The sequence below is a fragment of the Eleutherodactylus coqui genome, chromosome 11 (assembly GCF_035609145.1).
Source record: "Eleutherodactylus coqui strain aEleCoq1 chromosome 11, aEleCoq1.hap1, whole genome shotgun sequence".
NCBI classification, from domain to species: domain Eukaryota; kingdom Metazoa; phylum Chordata; class Amphibia; order Anura; family Eleutherodactylidae; genus Eleutherodactylus; species Eleutherodactylus coqui.
Window position 1 is genome coordinate 49954219 of NC_089847.1, and position 23335 is coordinate 49977553.

Sequence of the window (23335 nt, forward strand, 5' to 3'; positions counted from 1 at the left end):
GTTTTGTTTCACATTAGCAGGGTGGGGGGGCAGTAGGTAGCCTTGCAGTGGGGGGCTGCAGGAGAGTTCTCTCTGGGCTCTCCCCAGCCCCTCTCCATTCACTATACACTGTGCTGCTGTTTACACTCATGCCAGGATTTTATCCTGACATGAGTGTATAACTCAGTCTCCCCTGGCCACACCCCCTCTGATTATAGTATGCAGCAGGGGGCGGGGCCTGGGCAGGGAGAGACTGTAGAGCAGTTCAATAGAGGTGGGCGTGTCGTGGGCGGGGCTAGGACGTGAGCTGAGGGAGGCCATGAAATCCTGCCTTTTCATGTCTCTTACTACCATCGGGAGCGCGCACACAGAGGAGGGAGAGTGCAGAGCATGTGAGAAGGCAGCACAGAGGCGCCATCTTTGAAAGCTGCAGTGAAGATCAGATTCTAAGGCAAGAAACTGACATTCCAGCTGATCTGCCGGCCGGTTTGAGCCCCTGTATGCTGTGTGTTACTATCCTTACTGAAAGGAAAGCAGCAGCATTATAAAAATTTTTACCCTGTGTGGCCGGACAACCCCTTTAATTCCTGAAAAAAATCTGTGGGGTAAAAATACTCACGACCCCCCCCTCAGTGAATACATTAAGGGGTGTAGTTTTTAAAATCATTTGTGGGAGTATCTATCATTTTGACACTCATGATCCTTTGTAATCTTGGCTTGGTGACGGAAAATAAAGTGTTCCTCAAAATGCTGAAAATCGATGTTAAATTTGCACGTCTCTTAAATGGTTAAAAAAAAATGAACTTTTTCTAATGTGCGCCCAGAATAAAGTAAACAGATGGAAATATATATCTTATCAAGAATTTGTACAGTATGTTTGCACATATTTGAAATATCGCAGTTGAAAATGTGAAAAAATGAAATTTTTTTCAAAATTTTCCCAATTTTGGCGCTTTTAATAAATATACACAAATTCTATCGGACTATTTTCACCACCTAAATGAAGTACAACATGTGGCGAACAAACTATGTCAGAATCACTTGGATAAGCAAAACCTTTACGGAGTTATGCTATGTCAAAGTGACACATGTCAGATTTCCAAAATTTGGTCTGGTCATTAAGGCGCAAACAGGCTTGGTCACTAAGGGGTTAAACCCACGGTGTATTTTTGCTATCGGTCTGGATTAAAGCCCAGGACCGAGCACTGGAAATTTACAGGGCTTAGTCTTTATGGGGTTAAAGTAGAGCTGAATAATGTAACACCATGTTGCAAGAAACCTAAATTTGAAGCATGTATCAAGGCAGTGATAATACAAATGTAACCAGGGACTCACCATTTGATGACAGGGGCCGAGGGGGATGATTACCGGATGATGAGGAATTTTATGAATCGGTCAGTGGAACCTGAAACAGACACTGTGGTACTGAACGAACCACAGAAATGCGATCTCTAATACCGGCTCAGGCTGGATTCACACGAGCGTATATCGGCCGCGTTTTCACGCCCGCCCGATATACGCTGCCCATCTGATGCATTATTTTACAATGCATCAGTTCAGATGGGCATATTCCCGCGGCGTAAAAGCGCCCTGTTGGCCAAGATAGCGCCAGGCGTTTTTACGCCGACCAGATAAGATAGTCCTGGAACTATCTTCTGGCCGGAATATGACGGCAGCTGCTATAGACTCTTATGGGAGCCTATGACAGCTGCCTGAATAGGGAGGTGGGAGCTAATTAGCAGCATGTCTGCCAAATTCCCAACCCCTTCCTCCCTCTTTTGTTTGCAACTGGAGGGATGAGGCGGGAACTAGTTGCTAAGCTTCTGTCCAGTCACTAGCTCCAGCTAAACTGTGTCCCCCCGCCGGACAGTATACAAACCTCGGCGTATATGCGCCAGGCCCGGGCCGTCTGAACGGGTGCACAAACTGCAAATTTATGCGATTTTCGGATGCACTGTCCCTGACACTGTTCCTCAACATCAGACCCGGCTGTCCCTAAGCAGCCTCAAGTTGTCCCTATGGATGACCGTGTTTAAATACCCTCTGAATGGGAGGCATTAGGTCTGAGGATGTCAGAAGCTTCATGAACTGGGTTTCCAAGGAGAAGCAGCTGCACACAAGTCCAAGGCCACTATGAACAATACCAAGTTATGGCTGGAGGGATGTGAAGCGCATTTTGATAGGACTTTGGAGTAATGAAAAACTATTTCCTGGAGTACTGAACCTTCTGTCACTATCTGGCAATTATATGGACGAGTCAGGGTTCAGTGAACACCCGGAGAACACAACCTATAAGGAAGCATAGTGTGTCATATAAAAAATGGTGTAGGAGGAGGATTAATTGATCTAGGCCTGTTTTTCAGAGTTTAGCCGCTTACTGGCAATGAAGCATTAATGTTGCAACAAAGAGATTTCACACAATGGTCATTTACACTGTTGTGGTAACAGTTTGAGGAAGGCCCTTTCCTGTTCCAGCATGACAGGCCCCTGTACACATAGCGAGTGCCATAAAGACACAGTTTGACGAGTTTGATGTGGAATGACTTGAGTGACTGCATGGGGCCCAAACCTCAACAACATCAATACCTCCAGGATGAATGAAAACACAGACTGAGTCGCGCTATCTTCCTCAACATAAGTGCCTCACCTTGCAAATACTTGCATGACGAGACGCACTCCAGAATCTTGTGGAAAACCTTCCCAGAAGAGTGGGGGCTGTTATGGTGGCAAGAAGCGCACTGACTCCATGCTAACCACTTCCCAACATGCACAGTGCATGTATAGCACACGTGGGATATCTATGGATGCAGTTAACTAGAGACCCGAGCATGCTACAGAGGGCTGACATCTGCCGAGAACAGTCATGATCAGTGTTCACGCTAATCATGGTTGTAAGCATGTTAACCCCTTAGTGACGAAGCCTGTTTGCGCCTTAGTGACGGAGCCAAATTTTGGAAATCTGACATGCGTTGTTCAACATAGCATAACTCCGTAAAGGTTTTGCATATCCCAGTGATTCTGACATTGTTTTTTCGCCACGTTGTACTTCATTTAGGTGAGGTAGTAAAAATAGGCCGATATATTTTGTGTATACTTATTAGTGTTTTTTTTAACCATTTAGAGGACGTACAAATTTAACATTACTTTTCAGCATTTTGAGGAACACTTTGTTTTCCTGCACCAAGCGGGTTTGCAAAGGCTCATGAGTGTCAGAATGATAGATACCCCCCCCCCCAAATGACCCCATTTTAAAAACTATACCCTTTAATGTATTTCCTGAGGGATATCCTGAGTATTTTGACCCCACAGTTTTTTTCAGGAATTCAATTTAGAGAAAAAATAAAATCTCATATTTTTGCAAATATGTCATTTTAAAGACATATTTTTTTCCTATAGTGGACATGAAAATGAGGATTGACACCCCAAAATGGATACCCGTTTCTCCCGTGTTCAGAAATATACCCATTGTGGCCCTAATCTTATGTGTGGATGCACAATGGGGCCCAAAATGAAAGGAGTAGTCTGTGGTTTTCAGAACATAAATTTAGCTTGAAGGCGTTTAACCCTTTCCAATCCATTTATTTTTTCTCACCCATTCTCCCCAGCTCCAAATAAATTGGAGCTGGGGAGAATGGGTGAGAAAAAATACATTTTCTCTGCACCCTCCTGAACTGACAGTTCAGGAGGGTGCAGGGAGGGACCTGCTTACCTGTCCGGCGTCTTCCGCATTCTCCTTCTGCCTCCCGGCTCGGCGATCATGTGACCGCTGGGGTCAGGTGGCACCTGGCGGTCACATGATCACCGGGCCGGGAGACAGAAGGAGAATGCGCAAGACGCCGGTCAGGTAAGCAGGTCCTCCCACAGTGCAGGCTCCCGGCTCTCCGTTCATGTGACCGCCGGGGGTCAGGTAACACCGGCGGTCACATGATCGCCGGCCGGAATTTATGCATTGCATAGCGCTAATTGAGCGCTATGTAATGTGTAAAGGAGAAGGCAGAAAGGGTTAAAAACCCTTTCTGCCTTCTCCTCGGGGGTCCTCGATGAGGACCAGTGCAGGAGTGTATCTGCACCCGATGTGTCTTGACGATCGGGTGCAGATCCACTCCTGCACTGCAGTGTCGGGCCTGCCCCGACATCGGAGCTGTGGAGGGAAATTATGTTGTCGGGGCAGGGCCGACATTGGACTGGAAAGGGTTAAGCCCCATAGCACTTTTGTAGAGCTCTTGAGTGGCCAAAGCCAAAGAGAACCCCAACAAATGACCCCATTATGAAAACTAGACCCCTTAACGAATTAATGTAGGGGTGTACTGCCCATTTTTACGCCACGGTTTTTGAATGAATTCAAGCAAAGCAAAAGGAAAAAATTGTGATTTTTTTTTTTTTTACAATTCTGTCATTTTAAAAACAGCTTTTTAATCACACATCTGAATGAAGACTTTCACCCCAAATTGGATACCCCTGTTTGTCCTGTGTTCAGAGACATACCCATTGTGGCCCTAATCTTATGTCTGGATGCAAAACGGGACCCAAAATGAAAGTAGTCGGTGGCTTTCAGAACAGAAATTTAGCATGAAGGTGATTTAGGCCCCGTTGCCCACTTGTAGAGCCATTGAGCGGCCAAAACGACAGAGAACCCCCCACAAATGACCCCATTTTGAAAACTAGACCCCTTAACGCGTTCATCTAGGGGTGTACTGTGTATTTTTACCCTACAATTTTTGAATAAATCTAAGCAAAGCAGAAGGAAAAAAATTGCAATTTTCATTTTTTTGGCAGTTGTATCAATTTAAAAACAGGTTTTTTTTTTTACAGAACACATATGAAGGAAGACTTTCACTTCAAAATGGATACCCCTGTTTGTCCCGTGTTCAGAAACATACCCCTTGTGGCCCTAATCTACTTAAAGGACACATGGCTAGGCCTATAATGGAAGGAGCACCCGTTGGATTTCAGGGTACAACGGAATAAATTCCAGGCCCCATTGCCCACTTATAGAGCCATTGAGCATCCAAAACGATAAAGAACCCCCACAAATGACCCCATTTTGAAAACTAGACCCCTTAACGAATTCATCAAGGGGTGTATTGTGTATTTTGACCCCACAGTATTTGAATGAATCTAAGCAAAGCAGAAGGAAAAAAAATTACGATTTTCATTTTTTGGCAATTTTGTCAATTTAAAAACAGTTTTTTTTGTACAGTGTACCTAGGAATGAAGACTTTCACCCCAAAATGTATACCCCCGTTTGTCATGTGTTCAGAAACATACCCATTTTGGCCCTAATTTACTTACAGGAAACATGGCAAGGCCTGTAATGGAGGGAACACCCGTTGGATTGCAGGGCACAACTGAATAAATTCCAGGCCTCATCGCGCACGTGTACGGAATAAAAAAAAATGGACATGTTAACAAAATTCTCCTCCCTCCCCCCCCCCCCCCCCCCCCCTCTGCAACCTTTTCAGCATTCTCCAAATCTTAGATAAAAGTAATAATGTGAACTGTGTGGTATTTCCGAATACAGGGGTAATTACAGAGGCTGGTTGGGATGGGTACATGGGGCAATAAAACCGTGTATCCCCCTCCTCTCATGCTTTTTGGGGGTATTTCGTGACCTCAGCGGCAGGGATGGGGTGTAAAAAGTGTCACTCTGTGAGTCTCCGTAAGTTTGCTGAGGTGCAGCGGTCTCGCACAGAAGGCGCTCAACAAGCTGCTCCTGGAACTGCATGAAGGCGAGCGTTCCCGGGGCTTCTTGTAAATTACATATTACAGGTAGGGGACTGAATAACGCCGGGCTCACACAGCCGGACGTGGAATCTGCTTGCGGAGGCCCGCAGCAGATCCCATCTGTGAGGCCGGCTGTGACCCTGCGTACGGCCGCGTATTGTACTGCGCATAACTGCCTACTCACACAGGCGGTCATGCGCAGTACACCTATTTTTTTTGTTTGTATTTCCCGCACCGTCGCTTAGCGATGACACAGGTACCCACAGCCCGTACACAATGTAGTTGCGTATGGGCTGCGGGTATATTCGCGACCATGGAGCACAATGGGCTCTATGTTGCGGATATCCGCAGTAAAATAGAACCTGCTGCGTTCTCTTTTCCTGCAAGTGGATTACACAATTCCAACCCACTAATGTGAGTGGAATTTTGTAATCCAATGTGATTGATCCGCGTATTAGCGCGGATCAGACGCATGCAGAATCCGTAATTCCTATCCGGTCATGTGAAACCAGCCTAAGGTAGATCGCTACCTTTTTATCACGTGACCGGGGACCACTCAACGAGGTCACTGCTCCAGGCTCTCGGCGACCGTTGGTCGCTGGGAGATTTTAAGTTTCCTGGACTCCCCGACTCCTGCGCATGTGTCCGCTGTTTTACCGGCAGTCGCATGTGCAGAATCCGGGAAAGTTCACGGAGGAAGATCACGTCGGGGTTCAAATACGGAGGCCTCCGGTAAAAAGTTTATTCTGCTCTCACCAATCGCATCGGTGAGGGGAGATGAAGCTTCACCTTTTTTTTACTTTTACGTGATCGCCATTATTCATTGGATAGCGGCGAATACGTGATTAGGAACCGCTCGCCGCGGTTCCCCGTGAAATCTTCAGGCTCTCGGCTAAGTTTTGTAGCCAGGAGCAGGAAGTTTTTAAAATTACCCTGGCAATCCACTGCTTTTGCGCATGTGTCTGCCATTTTGGCGACAGGCGCGTGCGCAGACGCTGGGGTAAGGTCCGCGGATAAATCCGGGGGCCTTAGGTACGTCATTTCATCCTCCCTCACGGATATTATTCGTGGGGGGAGATGAAACGTAAGCTTTTTTAACTTTTTTTTCACTTTTTAAAATTTTTTCTTTTTTAATTTTTACACTTTTTTTTTACTTTAAAGGATCACTGTTATCCATTGGATAACAGTGATCATGTCTCCAGTGACATCCCTCTGCTCCTGGCTACACATGGCAGCCAGGAGCAGAGGGATTTTGAATTTTCCAGGGCTCAAGCCCCTCTGTGCACGCGCCAGATGAGATTGACATCGGGCATGCATGCGCAGAAGGGGATCTCGGGTCCCGGGAGACCAGGACATCGTGGAGGACCCGAGGTGAGTATTTTCACCTCCCCTCATGGATCTGATCCATGAGGGGAGGTGAAACCGAGACTTTTTTAAACTTTTTTTTAAACTTTTTCGCTATCCACTGGATAGCGGCGATCGCGGTCCGGAGACCGCTCGCCGCGGTCCCCGCTGACATCTCCTGGTTCCCGGCTACCTTCAGGAGCCGGGAGCCAGGAGATTTTAAATTTGCTGCGGGCTCCCTGGCTTCTGCGCATGCACGTGACGTCATCGTCTGGCGAGCATGCGCAGAAGACCAGCAGCAGGTCCGGGAGGACCAGCTCTTCCTGGGACACCACAGACAAGGCGGGTGAGTATTTTCTGCTGCCCTGATGGATCCGATTAATCAGGGCAGCTGAGTCTTTAAATTTAAGTTCGATGTTTGGGGCTTCCGAATGGTCCCCGCAATGCAATGGAGGTGTATTGCTCCATTGTCATGGCAGCCTGGGACCATGTGAATGCCTGAATGATAGCCTGTTAATGATCAAACAAGCGCAAGCTAAGTCCCCCATGAGGACTTTAAAAAAATGTAAGAATGAGTAAAAACAAGTTTTATAAAATATTAGAAAAAAATAAAAAGCTAGTAGAAGTTTAAAAAAAAACTTTTCCAAGTTATCTAATCAAAAAATAAAATGTGGTATTGCTGCAATAGTCTAGATGATTAACATATTACATTATTAATTCCACACAGTGTGCGCCACCGGAAAAAAATTATATATATAATCATTTTTTTTGCTGTAAACTTTAGTTTTTATTAATACTATTTTGGGGTACATACGCTTAGTTCACTTTTATTTATTTTTTCTTGAATACAGAGTGATCACATAAGTGCAGGTCATATATACAGTGGGGAAAAAAAGTATTTAGTCAGATACCAATTGTACAAGTTCTCTCTCTTAAAAAGATGAGAGAGGCCTGTATTTGACATCACAGGTAGACCTCAACTATGAGAGACAACATGAGAAAACACATCCAGAAAATCACATTGCATGATTTTTAACGAATTTATTTGCAAATTATGGTGGAAAATAAGTATTTGGTCACCTCCAAACAAGCAAGATTTCTGGGTCTCACATACCTGTAACTTCTTCTTTAAGAGGCTCCTCTGTCCTCCACTCATTACCTGTAGTAATGGCACCTGTTTGAACTTGTTATTAGTATAAAAGACACCTGTCCACAACCTCAAGCAGTCACACCCCAAACTCCACTATGGTGAAGACCAAAGAGCTGTCGAAGGACACCAGAAACAAAATTGTGGCCCTGCACCAGACTGGGAAGACTGAATCTGCAATAGGCAAAGAGCTTGGTGTGAAGAAATCAACTGTGGGAACCACTGATAATCTCCCTCGATCAGGGGCTCCACACAAGATCTCACCCTGTGGGGTCAAAATGATCACAAGAACGGTGAGCAAAAATCCCAGAACCACAAGGGGGAACCTAGTGAATGACCTGCAGAGAGCTGGGACTCATTACCTGTAGTAATGGCACCTGTTTGAACTTGTTATTAGTATAAAAGACACCTGTCCACAACCTCAAGCAGTCACACCCCAAACTCCACTATGGTGAAGACCAAAGAGCTGTCGAAGGACACCAGAAACAAAATTGTGGCCCTGCAGGACGAGAATGGGAAGACTGAATCTGCAATAGGCAAAGAGCTTGGTGTGAAGAAATCAACTGTGGGAACCACTGATAATCTCCCTCGATCAGGGGCTCCACACAAGATCTCACCCTGTGGGATCAAAATGATCACAAGAACGGTGAGCAAAAATCCCAGAACCACAAGGGGGAACCTAGTGAATGACCTGCAGAGAGCTGGGACCAACGTAACAAAGGCTACCATTAGTAACACACTACGCCGCCAGGGACTCAGATCCTGCAGTGCCAGACGTGTCCCCCTGCTTAAGCCAGTACATGTCTGGGGCCGACTGAAGTTTGCTAGAGAGCATTTGGATGATCCAGAAGAGTATTGGAAGAATGTCATATGGTCAGATGAAACCAAAGTAGAACTGTTTGGCAGAAACACAACTCATCGTGTTTGGAGGAGAAAGAATGCTGAGTTGCAGCCAAAGAACACCATAACTATTGTGAAGCATGGGGGTGGCAACATCATGCTTTGGGGCTGTTTCTCTGCAAAGGGACCAGGACAACTGATTCATATACATGAAAGAATGAATAGGGCCATGTATCGTGAGATTTTGAGTGCAAACCTCCCATCAGCAAGGGCACTGAAGATGAAACGTGGCTGGGTCTTTCAGCATGACAATGACCCCAAGCACACCGCCAGGGCGACGAAGGAGTGGCTTCGTAAGAAGCATTTCAAGGTCCTGGAGTGGCCTTGCCAGTCTCCAGATCTCAACCCTCTAGAAAACCTTTGGAGGGATTTGAAAGTCTGTGTTGCTCAGCGACAGCCCCAAAACATCACTGCTCTTGAGGAGATCTGCATGGAGGAATGGGCCAACATACCAGCAACAGTGTGTGCCAACCTTGTGAGGACTTACAGAAAACGTTTGACCTCTGTCATTGCCAATAAAGGATTTATAACAAAGCATTGAGATGAACTTTTGTTATTGACCAAATACTTACTTTCCACCATAATTTGCAAATAAATTTGTTAAAAATCAGACAATGTGATTTTCTGGATGTGTTTTTCTCATATTGTCTCTCATAGTTGAGGTCTACCTATGATGTCAATTACAGGCCTCTCTCATCTTTTAAAGTGGGAGAACTTGTACAATTGGTAAATACTGACTAAATACTTTTTTCCCCCAATGTATATAGATAGATAGATAGATAGATAGATAGATAGATAGATAGATAGATAGATAGATAGATAGAATCTGCACTTATGTGATCACTCTGTATTCAAGAAAAAATAAATAAAAGTGATCTAAGCCTATATACCCCAAAATAGTATTAATAGAAACTAAAGTTTACAGCACAAAAAATGATTCCTCACACGGCCCAATTAACAAACAAATAAACAGGCTATGGGGGTCAAAATATGTCGACAGGTAGCGATTTAAAAAAAAACGCATTTTATTTTAGGTTGTACTACATAAAAAATAGTATAGAAATTCGGTTTCACAGTAATCTTACTAACAGCAGATCCACGCGGACGGGCAGTGGCTCAGCTTGATATCGTGCTCAAAATGTGAAGTCAAGGCGTTCTTGCATGCAAAAATAATTTTGTGAAGTTGCGATCCTCAGAAACGTGTTTCACGCACTAAAGGATCAAAAGTGTTTCTCATTCATTTTATTGGAAAACATCTCATTGCTCCCACATGCAGATCACACAGCCTGCGAGTGCCATGCGAGGTCTTTAAAGTGTCCATTAAAAATAAAAAGTGAGGCGTTCCGAGGGTTAAAGTGCCGAAAGATTAAAAAAAATAAAAAATCGCTCATGCGAATTAGTCGATTCAAAAGAATGGAGTTCATATTCATGCAAGTTTTGCGTGTCTTGCAAGGTGCAAAACTGGCGTGAGGTTCTCACTTGTGTGAATGCAGTCTAATCCATGGAACAAAGACGAGGCATTTTTACTACATTGGGAACGCTGTAATAGCGAATGCCCGCCGAGATTGTACAGTTGCAATTTTTATCATTTTTTCCCACTTAAATGTTTTTCAGTCCCTTAGCGACGATCCCATAGTGTTTTTACGTCTTGCCTAAGTAGGCTTTAATTCCCAGGGCCGTAAAAACCTGCATTCCCTGGGGATTAAAGCCACGTGGGCTCTGGAGTTGACAGTCCCCTGCTGTTGGCGGTAGCCGACAACCTGAAGCTCTCACGGGAAAGCTGCGATATCCGACCCCTGGTCATGGCTCCCAGCTACTAATCCATGAGGGGAGATGAAAATACTCACCTAATGTTCCCCGAGTGCCAGGCACCTCTGCGGATCTGCACGTTCGCCAACAAAATGGCGGTGCGTGCGCAGTAGAACTATACACCACAGTGGCTTTGGCATAGTAACTAGCAGGGATCACAGTGATTGGTCCCTGGTACATAGATGGCTGTGATATACCCATCACAGCCATCTATGTCATGTGTTTAATGAATACGGCACAGGATTAGTGTTTCTTCTGGTCTTCAGGAACGCAGAGCGTACCCAGGGGATTACGGGACTATGAAAATCACTTAGGCTGATATCAGTGCCGCGCCGAGCACACCAGGTGTCTAGATTGCGGGGTTTTTTCAACAAACACATGGTATGTAGGTATGACTATTTATAGCTGTATTGTATGTCGTTTTTTATGCTTGATAAGGGCGTTACATACATAACGTTATATGTGGCAAGGCTACTATATGTCGCCTTATGAGGGATTACATTTTATTTTGAATATTGTGGAAAATAAAACTATTTGGACTATAAACCTGGATTTGCCCTCTCTGCCGGCATGAGGACCATAACGCGAGCGCAGGATGGTTTTTTGTGTTCTTTTCTGGTGATTGCTATTTCCCCATTTTGAATCTCACATGGATCTCTGTGGACCTGAAAAGATACTATTGTAAAGCCCTCCAGGATCTTCGGTGCGAGCGGGTGTCTCTAACTCTGAGAGACCCGCTCAGCACCAGGTGAGTCATTCTGGCTATTATCATATACAGTACAATTTATATCAAGGCATTGCCCTGTCAGTATATTTGCACATATTTGAGGTATTACAGTTGAAAAATGTGAAAAAAATTCCCCAAATTTTCCCAATTTAGGCACTACTAATAAATATGCACAAATACTATCAGTCTAATTTTACCACCTAAGGCCATGGGGGTAGTGTTTTTCCGCAGCAGATTTCCGCTGCGGGAGAACGCTAAATTCACCATGATTTTTTGCTATGAACCTATCAGTTCATCGCAGTAAATTGCGGCATACCGCAATTTTTATACGTGAGCGGAAAATCGCTGCGATTTTCCGATCGTGTACATTGGGCTGGTTTTCCATAGTTATCCTATGGAAAGTGTTCATTGCGTTACCCGCGTACGGATTATCACTGCAGATAACGCTATGATATACCGCCTGTGGACAGGAGGCCTAAATGAAGTACAATATGTGGTGAAAAAACTTAGATATCACTTAGATATGCAAAACCTTAACGGAGTTATTCTATGTCAAAGTGACACATATCAGATTTCCAAAATTTGGCCTGGTCATTAAGGCGCAAACAGGTTACATGGAATCCCTGAAATATTCAACTCGTCCCATAAAACACAACGCCGCCCCCCAGATGGATATACTTCCCACTGGGAGCAACTCCCACCGCCGGCCCCCAGATAGATACACTTCCTGTTGGAGCAGAAACCACCGCTGCCCCCCTGATGGACAAACTTCCCACTGGGGGCAGCTCCTAACGTCGCCCCCTCTGATTGATATACTTCCCGCTAGGGGCAGCTTCCACCGCCAGCCCCCTGATGGATACACTTCCCGCTGGGGGCAGCTCCTACAGCCGGCCCCCTTGATGGATACACTTCCTATTGAGGGCAGGTCCCATCGCCGATGCCCCTGATGGATACACTTCCCGCTGGGGGCAGTTCCCACCACTGGCCCCACTGATGGATTCACTTCCCGCTGGGGGCAGCTCCCACCGCCGGCCACCCTGAAGGATACACTTCCCGCTGGGGGCAGCTCCCACCGCCAGCCCCCCTGAAGGATACACTTTCCACTGGGGGCAGCTCCCACCACAGGCCCCTATGATGGACATACTTCCTGCTAGGGGCAGCTCCCAGTGATGGCCCCGGATGGATACACTTCCCACTGGGGGCAGCTCCCACTACTGCCCCCTTGATGGATACACTTCCCGCTGGGGGCGGCTCCCACTGCCAGCCCCCGATGGATACACTTCCCACTGGGGGCAGCTCCCACCACCAGCCCCCGATGGATACACTTCCCGCTGGGGGCAGCTCCCACCACCGACCCCCGATGGATACACTTCCCGTTGGGGGCAGGTCCCACCACCAGGCCCCTGAAGGATACAATTCCCACTGGGGGCAGCTCCCACCATCGGCCTCCCCGATGGATATAGTTCCCTCTAGGAGCAGCTCCCAGCGCCAGCCCCCGATGGATACACTTCCCACTGGGGGCAGGTCCCACTGCCGGGCCCCATGATGGATACACTTCCTGCTAGGGGCAGCTACACAGTAAACATAAACAAAACTCTGTCGCTTCACTATACATAAACTGCGGCTTTTATTCTGGATGCACGCAACTGACAGAGTTTTGCTTATACTGTAGAAAAAAAGCTCCACCGACAGCGCGGATACTTTCTCTATCCCCCTCCTCTCAGCCCGCTGTCTCTTCCCATTCTCTGTCCCTCCTCTCAGCCCGTTGTCTCTTCCCGTTCTCTGTCCCTCCTCTCAGCCCACTGTCTCTTCCCGTTCTCTGTCCCCCTCCTCTCAGCCCGCTGTCTCTTCCCCTTCTCTATCCCTCCTCTCAGCCCGCTGTCTCTTCCCGTTCTCTGTCCCTCCTCTCAGCCCGCTGTCTCTTCCCGTTCTCTGTCCCTCCTCTCAGCCCGCTGTCTCTTCCCGTTCTCTGTCCCTCCTCTCAGCCCGCTGTCTCTTCCCGTTCTCTGTCCCTCCTCTCAGCCCGCTGTCTCTTCCCCTTCTCTGACCCTCCTCTCAGCCCGCTGTCTCTTCCCGTTCTCTGTCCCTCCTCTCAGCCCGCTGTCTCTTCCCGTTCTCTGTCCCTCCTCTCAGCCCGCTGTCTCTTCCCGTTCTCTGTCCCTCCTCTCAGCCCGCTGTCTCTTCCCGTTCTCTGTCCCTCCTCTCAGCCCGCTGTCTCTTCCCGTTCTCTGTCCCTCCTCTCAGCCCGCTGTCTCTTCCCGTTCTCTGTCCCTCCTCTCAGCCCGCTATCTCTTCCCGTTCTCTATCCCTCCTCTCAGCCCGCTGTCTCTTCCCGTTCTCTGTCCCTCCGCTCAGCCCGCTGTCTCTTCCCGTTCTCTGTCCCTCCTCTCAGCCCGCTATCTCTTCCCGTTCTCTGTCCCTGCTCTCAGCCCGCTGTCTCTTCCCGTTCTCTGTCCCTGCTCTCAGCCCGCTGTCTCTTCCCGTTCTCTGTCCCTGCTCTCAGCCCGCTGTGTCTTCCAGTTCTCTGTCCCTGCTCTCAGCCCGCTGTCTCTTCCCGCTCTCTGTCCCTCCTCTCAGCCCTCTGCCTCTTCATGTTCTCTGTCCCTCCTCTCAGCCCTCTGTCTCTTTCCGTTCTCTGTCCCTCCTCTCAGCCCTCTGCCTCTTCATGTTCTCTGTCCCTCCTCTCAGCCCTCTGTCTCTTCCCGCTCTCTGTCCCTCCTCTCAGCCCGCTGTCTCTTCCCGTTCTCTGTCCCTCCTCTCAGCCCGCTGTCTCTTCCCGTTCTCTGTCCCTCCTCTCAGCCCGCTGTCTCTTCCCGTTCTCTGTCCCTCCTCTCAGCCCGCTGTCTCTTCCCGTTCTCTGTCCCTCCTCTCAGCCCGCTGTCTCTTCCCATTCTCTGTCCCTCCTCTCAGCCCGCTGTCTCTGCCCGTTCTCTGTCCCTCCTCTCAGCCCGCTGTCTCTTCCCGTTCTCTGTCCCTCCTCTCAGCCCGCTGTCTCTTCCCGTTCTCTGTCCCTCCTCTCAGCCCGCTGTCTCTTCCCGTTCTCTGTCCCTCCTCTCAGCCCGCTGTCTCTTCCCCTTCTCTGACCCTCCTCTCAGCCCGCTGTCTCTTCTCGTTCTCTGTCCCTGCTCTCAGCCCGCTGTCTCTTCCCGTTCTCTGTCCCTCCTCTCAGCCCGCTGTCTCTTCCCCTTCTCTGACCCTCCTCTCAGCCCGCTGTCTCTTCTCGTTCTCTGTCCCTGCTCTCAGCCCGCTGTCTCTTCCCGTTCTCTGTCCCTCCTCTCAGCCCGCTGTCTCTTCCCGTTCTCTGTCCCTCCTCTCAGCCCGCTGTCTCTTCCCGTTCTCTATCCCTCCTCTCAGCCCGCTGTCTCTTCCCGTTCTCTATCCCTCCTCTCAGCCCGCTGTCTCTTCCCGTTCTCTGTCCCTCCTCTCAGCCCGCTGTCTCTTCCCGTTCTCTGTCCCTCCTCTCAGCCCGCTGTCTCTTCCCGTTCTCTGTCTCTGCTCTCAGCCCGCTGTCTCTTCCCGTTCTCTGTCCCTGCTCTCAGCCCGCTGTCTCTTCCCGTTCTCTGTCCCTGCTCTCAGCCCGCTGTCTCTTCCCGTTCTCTGTCCCTGCTCTCAGCCCGCTGTCTCTTCCCGTTCTCTGTCCCTGCTCTCAGCCCGCTCTCTTCCAGTTCTCTGTCCCTGCTCTCAGCCCGCTGTCTCTTCCCGCTCTCTGTCCCTCCTCTCAGCCCTCTGCCTCTTCATGTTCTCTGTCCCTCCTCTCAGCCCGCTGTCTCTTCATGTTCTCTGTCCCTCCTCTCAGCCCTCTGCCTCTTCATGTTCTGTCCCTCCTCTCAGCCCTCTGCCTCTTCATGTTCTCTGTCCCTCCTCTCAGCCCGCTGTCTCTTCCCGTTCTCTGTCCCTCCTCTCAGCCCGCTGTCTCTTCCTGCTCTCTGTCCCTCCTCTCAGCCCGCTGTCTCTTCCTGCTCTCTGTCCCTCCTCTCAGCCCGCTGTCTCTTCATGTTCTCAGTCCCTGCTCTCAGCCCGCTGTCTCTTCATGTTCTCAGTCCCTGCTCTCAGCCCGCTGTCTCTTCATGTTCTCAGTCCCTGCTCTCAGCCCGCTGTCTCTTCCCATTCTCTGTCCCTCCTCTCAGCCCGCTGTCTCTTCCCTTCTCTCAGCCCGCTGTCTCTTCCTGCTTCTCCTCTCAGCCCGGTCTCTTCCTGCTCTCTGTCCCTCCTCTCAGCCCTCTGCCTCTTCATGTTCTCTGTCCCTCCTCTCAGCCCGCTGTCTCTTCCCGTTCTCTGTCCCTCCTCTTAGCCCGCTGTCTCTTCATGTTCTCTGTCCCTCCTCTCAGCCCGTTGCCTCTTCATGTTCTCTGTCCCTCCTCTCAGCCCTCTGCCTCTTCATGTTCTCTGTCCCTCCTCTCAGCCCTCTGCCTCTTCATGTTCTCTGTCCCTCCTCTCAGCTCTCTGCCTCTTCATGTTCTCTGTCCCTCTTCTCAGCCCTCTGCCTCTTCATGTTCTCTGTCCCTCCTCTCAGCCCTCTGCCTCTTCATGTTCTCTGTCCCTTCTCGCAGCCCTCTGCCTATTCATGTTCTCTGTCCCTCCTCTTAGCCCGCTGTCTCTTCCCTCCTCTCAGCTCGCTGTCTCTTCCCGTTCTCTGTCCCTCCTCTCAGCCCGCTGTCTCTTCCCGTTCTCTGTCCCTCCTCTCAGCCCGCTGTCTCTTCCCGTTCTCTATCCCTCCTCTCAGCCCGCTGTCTCTTCCCGTTCTCTGTCCCTCCTCTCAGCCCGCTGTCTCTTCCCGTTCTCTGTCCCTCCTCTCAGCCCGCTGTCTCTTCCCGTTCTCTGTCCCTGCTCTCAGCCCGCTGTCTCTTCCCGTTCTCTGTCCCTGCTCTCAGCCCGCTGTCTCTTCCCGTTCTCTGTCCCTGCTCTCAGCCCGCTGTCTCTTCCCGTTCTCTGTCCCTGCTCTCAGCCCGCTGTCTCTTCCAGTTCTCTGTCCCTGCTCTCAGCCCGCTGTCTCTTCCCGCTCTCTGTCCCTCCTCTCAGCCCTCTGCCTCTTCATGATCTCTGTCCGTCCTCTCAGCCCTCTGTCTCTTTCCGTTCTCGGTCCCTCCTCTCAGCCCTCTGCCTCTTCCCGTTCTCTGTCCCTCCTCTCAGCCCGCTGTCTCTTCCCGTTCTCTGTCCCTCCTCTCAGCCCGCTGTCTCTTCCCGTTCTCTGTCCCTCCTCTCAGCCCGCTGTCTCTTCCCGTTCTCTGTCCATCCTCTCAGCCCGCTGTCTCTTCCCATTCTCTGTCCCTGCTCTTAGCCCGCTGTCTGTTCCCGTTCTCTGTCCCTCCTCTCAGCCCGCTGTCTCTTCCTGCTCCCTGTTCCTCCTCTCAGCCCGCTGTCTCTTCCTGCTCTCTGTCCCTCCTCTCAGCCCTCTGCCTCTTCATGTTCTCTGCCCCTCCTCTCAGCCCTCTGCCTCTTCATGTTCTCTGTCCCTCCTCTCAGCCCGCTGTCTCTTCCCATTTTCTGTCCCTCCTCTCAGCCCTCTGTCTCTTCCCTTCTCTCAGCCCGCTGTCTCTTCCTGCTCCCTGTTCCTCCTCTCAGCCCGCTGCCTCTTCATGTTCTCTGTCCCTTCTCTCAGCCCTCTGCCTCTTCATGTTCTCTGTCCCTCCTCTCAGCCCTCTGCCTCTTCATGTTCTCTGTCCCTCCTCTCAGCCCGCTGTCTCTTCCCGTTCTCTGTCCCTCCTCTTAGCCCGCTGTCTCTTCCCTCCTCTCAGCTCGCTGTCTCTTCCCATTCTCTGTCCCTCCTCTCAGCGCGCTGTCTCTTTCCGTTCTCTGTCCCTCCTCTCAGCCCTCTGCCTCTTCCCGTTCTCTGTCCCTCCTCTCAGCCCGCTGTCTCTTCCCGTTCTCTGTCCCTCCTCTCAGCCCGCTGTCTCTTCCCGTTCTCTGTCCCTCCTCTCAGCCCGCTGTCTCTTCCCGTTCTCTGTCCCTCCTCTCAGCCCGCTGTCTCTTCCCATTCTCTGTCCCTGATCTTAGCCCGCTGTCTGTTCCCATTCTCTGTCCCTCCTCTCAGCCCGCTGTCTCTTCCCGTTCTCTGTCCCTCCTCTCAGCCCGCTGTCTCTTCCCATTCTCTGTCCCTGCTCTCAGCCCGCTGTCTGTTCCCGTTCTCTGTCCCTCCTCTCAGCCCGCTGTCTCTGCCCGTTCTCTGTCCCTCCTCTCAGCCCGCTGTCTCTTCCCGTTCTCTGTCCCTCCTCTCAGCCCGCTGTCTCTTCCCGTTCTCTGTCCCTCCTCTCAGCCCGCTGTCTCTTCCCGTTCTCTGTCCCTCCTCTCAGCCCGCTGTCTCTTCCCGTTCTCTGTCCCTCCTCTCAGCCCGCTGTCTCTTCCCCTTCTCTGACCCTCCTCTCAGCCCGCTGTCTCTTCTCGTTCTCTGTCCCTGCTCTCAGCCCACTGTCTCTTCCCGTTCTCTGTCCCTGATCTTAGCCCGCTGTCTGTTCCCATTCTCTGTCCCTCCTCTCAGCCCGCTGTCTCTTCCCGTTCTCTGTCCCTCCTCTCAGCCCGCTGTCTCTTCCCATTCTCTGTCCCTGCTCTCAGCCCGCTGTCTGTTCCCGTTCTCTGTCCCTCCTCTCAGCCCGCTGTCTCTGCCCGTTCTCTGTCCCTCCTCTCAGCCCGCTGTCTCTTCCCGTTCTCTGTCCCTCCTCTCAGCCCGCTGTCTCTTCCCGTTCTCTGTCCCTCCTCTCAGCCCGCTGTCTCTTCCCGTTCTCTGTCCCTCCTCTCATCCCGCTGTCTCTTCCCCTTCTCTGACCCTCCTCTCAGCCCGCTGTCTCTTCTCGTTCTCTGTCCCTGCTCTCAGCCCGCTGTCTCTTCCCGTTCTCTGTCCCTCCTCTCAGCCCGCTGTCTCTTCCCGTTCTCTGTCCCTCCTCTCAGCCCGCTGTCTCTTCCCGTTCTCTATCCCTCCTCTCAGCCCGCTGTCTCTTCCCGTTCTCTGTCCCTCCTCTCAGCCCGCTGTCTCTTCCCGTTCTCTGTCCCTCCTCTCAGCCCGCTGTCTCTTCCCGTTCTCTGTCTCTGCTCTCAGCCCGCTGTCTCTTCCCGTTCTCTGTCCCTGCTCTCAGCCCGCTGTCTCTTCCCGTTCTCTGTCCCTGCTCTCAGCCCGCTGTCTCTTCCCGTTTTCTGTCCCTGCTCTCAGCCCGCTGTCTCTTCCAGTTCTCTGTCCCTGCTCTCAGCCCGCTGTCTCTTCCCGTTCTCTGTCCCTCCTCTCAGCCCGCTGTCTCTTTCCGTTCTCTGTCCCTCCTCTCAGCCCTCTGCCTCTTCCCGTTCTCTGTCCCTCCTCTCAGCCCGCTGTCTCTTCCCGTTCTCTGTCCCTCCTCTCAGCCCGCTGTCTCTTCCCGTTCTCTGTCCCTCCTCTCAGCCCGCTGTCTCTTCCCGTTCTCTGTCCCTCCTCTCAGCCCGCTGTCTCTTCCCATTCTCTGTCCCTGCTCTTAGCCCGCTGTCTGTTCCCGTTCTCTGTCCCTCCTCTCAGCCCGCTGTCTCTTCCTGCTCCCTGTTCCTCCTCTCAGCCCGCTGTCTCTTCCTGCTCTCTGTCCCTCCTCTCAGCCCTCTGCCTCTTCATGTTCTCTGCCCCTCCTCTCAGCCCTCTGCCTCTTCATGTTCTCTGTCCCTCCTCTCAGCCCGCTGTCTCTTCCCATTTTCTGTCCCTCCTCTCAGCCCTCTGTCTCTTCCCTTCTCTCAGCCCGCTGTCTCTTCCTGCTCCCTGTTCCTCCTCTCAGCCCGCTGCCTCTTCATGTTCTCTGTCCCTTCTCTCAGCCCTCTGCCTCTTCATGTTCTCTGTCCCTCCTCTCAGCCCTCTGCCTCTTCATGTTCTCTGTCCCTCCTCTCAGCCCGCTGTCTCTTCCCGTTCTCTGTCCCTCCTCTTAGCCCGCTGTCTCTTCCCTCCTCTCAGCTCGCTGTCTCTTCCCATTCTCTGTCCCTCCTCTCAGCGCGCTGTCTCTTCCCTCCTCTCAGCCCTCTGCCTCTTCATGTTCTCTGTCCCTCCTCTCAGCCCGCTGTCTCTTCCTGCTCTCTGTACCTCCTCTCAACCATCTACCTCTTCATGTTCTCTGTCCCTCCTCTCAGCCCGCTGTCTCTTCCCATTTTCTGTCCCTCCTCTCAGCCCGCTGTCTCTTCCCTTCTCTCAGCCCGCTGTCTCTTCCTGCTACCTGTTCCTCCTCTCAGCCCGCTGTCTCTTCCTGCTGTCTGTCCCTTTTCTCAGCCCTCTGCCTCTTCATGTTCTCTGTCCCTCCTCTCAGCCCTCTGCCTCTTCATGTTCTCTGTCCCTCCTCTCAGCCCGCTGTCTCTTCATGTTCTCTGTCCCTCCTCTCAGCCCTCTGCCTCTTCATGTTCTCTGTCCCTCCTCTCAGCCCTCTGCCTCTTCATGTTCTCTGTCCCTCCTCTCAGCCCGCTGTCTCTTCCCGTTCTCTGTCCCTCCTCTCAGCCCGCTGTCTCTTCCCGTTCTCTGTCCCTCCTCTCAGCCCGCTGTCTCTTCCCGTTCTCTGTCCCTCCACTCAGCCCGCTGTCTCTTCCTGCTCTCTGTCCCTCCTCTCAGCCCGCTGTCTCTTCCTGCTCTCTGTCCCTCCTCTCAGCCCGCTGTCTCTTCCCATTTTCTGTCCCTCCTCTCAGCCAGCTGTCTCTTCCCTCCTCTCAGCCCTCTGCCTCTTCATGTTCTCTGTCCCTCCTCTCAGCCCGCTGTCTCTTCATGTTCTCTGTCCCTCCTCTCAGCCCTCTGCCTCTTCATGTTCTGTCCCTCCTCTCAGCCCTCTGCCTCTTCATGTTCTCTGTCCCTCCTCTCAGCCCGCTGTCTCTTCCCGTTCTCTGTCCCTCCTCTCAGCCCGCTGTCTCTTCCTGCTCTCTGTCCCTCCTCTCAGCCCGCTGTCTCTTCCTGCTCTCTGTCCCTCCTCTCAGCCCGCTGTCTCTTCATGTTCTCAGTCCCTGCTCTCAGCCCGCTGTCTCTTCATGTTCTCAGTCCCTGCTCTCAGCCCGCTGTCTCTTCATGTTCTCAGTCCCTGCTCTCAGCCCGCTGTCTCTTCCCATTCTCTGTCCCTCCTCTCAGCCCGCTGTCTCTTCCCTTCTCTCAGCCCGCTGTCTCTTCCTGCTTCTCCTCTCAGCCCGGTCTCTTCCTGCTCTCTGTCCCTCCTCTCAGCCCTCTGCCTCTTCATGTTCTCTGTCCCTCCTCTCAGCCCGCTGTCTCTTCCCGTTCTCTGTCCCTCCTCTTAGCCCGCTGTCTCTTCATGTTCTCTGTCCCTCCTCTCAGCCCGTTGCCTCTTCATGTTCTCTGTCCCTCCTCTCAGCCCTCTGCCTCTTCATGTTCTCTGTCCCTCCTCTCAGCCCTCTGCCTCTTCATGTTCTCTGTCCCTCCTCTCAGCTCTCTGCCTCTTCATGTTCTCTGTCCCTCTTCTCAGCCCTCTGCCTCTTCATGTTCTCTGTCCCTCCTCTCAGCCCTCTGCCTCTTCATGTTCTCTGTCCCTTCTCGCAGCCCTCTGCCTATTCATGTTCTCTGTCCCTCCTCTCAGCCCGCTGTCTCTTCCCGTTCTCTGTCCCTCCTCTTAGCCCGCTGTCTCTTCCCTCCTCTCAGCTCGCTGTCTCTTCCCGTTCTCTGTCCCTCCTCTCAGCCCGCTGTCTCTTCATGTTCTCTGTCCCTCCTCTCAGCCCTCTGCCTCTTCATGTTCTCTGTCCCTCCTCTCAGCCCTCTGCCTCTTCATGTTCTCTGTCCCTCCTCTCAGCCCGCTGCCTCTTCATGTTCTCTGTCCCTCCTCTCAGCCCTCTGCCCCTTCATGTTCTCTGTCCCTCCTCTCAGCCCTCTGCCTCTTCATGTTCTCTGTCCCTCCTTTCAGCCCTCTGCCTCTTCATGTTCATGTTCTCTGTCCCTCCGCCTCTTCATGTTCTCTGTCCCTCCTCTCAGCCCGCTGTCTCTTCCCGTTCTCTGTCCCTCCTCTTAGCCAGCTGTCTCTTCCCTCCTCTCAGCTCACTGTCTCTTCCTGCTCTCTGTCCCTCCTCTCAGCCCTCTGCCTCTTCCTGCTCTCTGTCCCTCCTCTCAGCCCTCTGCCTCTTCCTGCTCTCTGTCCCTGCTCTCAGCCCTCTGCCTCTTCCTGCTCTCTGTCCCTCCTCTCAGCCCTCTGCCTCTTCCTGCTCTCTGTCCCTCCTCTCAGCCCTCTGCCTCTTCCTGCTCTCTGTCCCTGCTCTCAGCCCTCTGCCTCTTCATGTTCTCTGTCCCTCCTCGCTTCCACTAACTCCCTAAGTCCTCCATCTCTCCTGCTGGTCCGTTCTTCCTCTCAGTTTTCTTTCTCACCTCCGTCTTCGCGCCTTTTGCTTTCTCCCGTCCCGCACAGGAGTTACGTGCTGCTCTCCCCGGGTGACGCGTAGGCTCCGCCCTCGCTAAGGTGGAGGAGGGCGTGGCTGCACTTTCGCACTGCTACTGATCGAGGAGGACGGCGTCAGCATAAGCGGCCTCACTCATTGATATTGTCCAGCATGTCCTCCCTCGGCGTGCAGGTACGAGACGGGTAACCCGATGTGGGAGCCGCCTCGGCCTCCAGCTCTGCTACGCATGAGGCACCCCCTCCTTCCTGCAGTCACATGACACGTGTGCCCCAATAGCAGTGGTTGGTTCTGTTTGTGACCTCAGTGGTGTGCAGGCAAAGAGACGCTGCGTCAGCTGTGTGTACACCAGAGCTGAGTGCAGCCTGTTACTCTCTTTTATCAGCCCGTAATGTTCATCAGTGGGATGAGTGATAGGAGGTGTAGTACAAGTTCTCGTTCATCAGTAGGACCAGTGCCAGGAGGTGTAGTACAAGTTCTCGTTCATCAGTAAGATCAGCGCCAGCAGGTGTAGTACAAGTTGTCATTCATCCGTGGGACAAGCGCCAGGAGGTGTAGTACAAGTTCTCATTCATCAGTGGGACCAGCGCCCGCAGGTGTAGTACAAGTTGTCATTCATCAGTAGGACCAGCGCCAGGAAGTATAGTACAAGATCTCGTGCATCAGTGGGACAAGTGACAGGAGGTGTAGTACAAGTTCTTGTTCATCAGTGGGACCAGCGCCAGGAGGTGTAGTACAGGATCTCGTTCATCAGTGGGACCAGCGCCAGGAGGTATAGTACAAGTCCTCATTCACAGTGGGACCAGCGCCAGCAGGTGTAGTACAAGTTGTCATTCATGAGTAGGACCAGCGCCAGGAAGTGTAGTACAAGATCTCGTCCATCAGTGGGACAAGAGGAGATGGAAACACAACTGCCAGCAGTCACAGCAGGCTGGGAGTTGTAGTTCCTCATTTTCTGAAGATCTGCAGATGTGCTAAGCGCCCGCCCTCTCCCCACCCCTTGTGCATAGCCATCAATGGGAGGAGGTGGGGTGAACCAGCACTTAGCTCCACCCCATTCCGCCCCCTCCCATTGCACAGAACTAGCGGGGAGGAAGAGAGGTGATGGGGAGGGAGGGGAATTGGGCGATGGCCTGGTGAGCTTGTGCATTTGCGCCGGCCTCACCAGGCCATATGAACGGGAGCACAAACGGCACACAGAGTCCTCTCAACTGGCACGCGCCACCATTGGCTGCCCACCATGTAAGTGAATACTGGCAGGGGCTGCGGCTTCCCTGCCGGTATTCACTCGGCTGTGCTGCTAGCAGCGCTGATCCCGGCACACACTGTGACGTCAGTGTGCAGCGGGGATCCCCCTCCCCTGACATTTCATTTCCTCTTAGGTTCCGTGAGAGGTGGGG

At 51.7% G+C, this 23335-nt stretch overlaps 1 long non-coding RNA gene across 1 annotated transcript in view; it reads right to left on the minus strand.

The window, feature by feature from the left end:
- The window catches only part of LOC136582640 (uncharacterized), a 65266-nt gene extending 43152 nt beyond the window's left edge, over positions 1-22114 (minus strand). The window contains exon 1 of the long non-coding RNA XR_010787205.1: positions 21907-22114. This is a non-coding gene — a long non-coding RNA (uncharacterized lncRNA). The remainder of the gene's footprint in view (positions 1-21906) is intronic.
- Positions 22115-23335: the final 1221 nt, after the last annotated feature.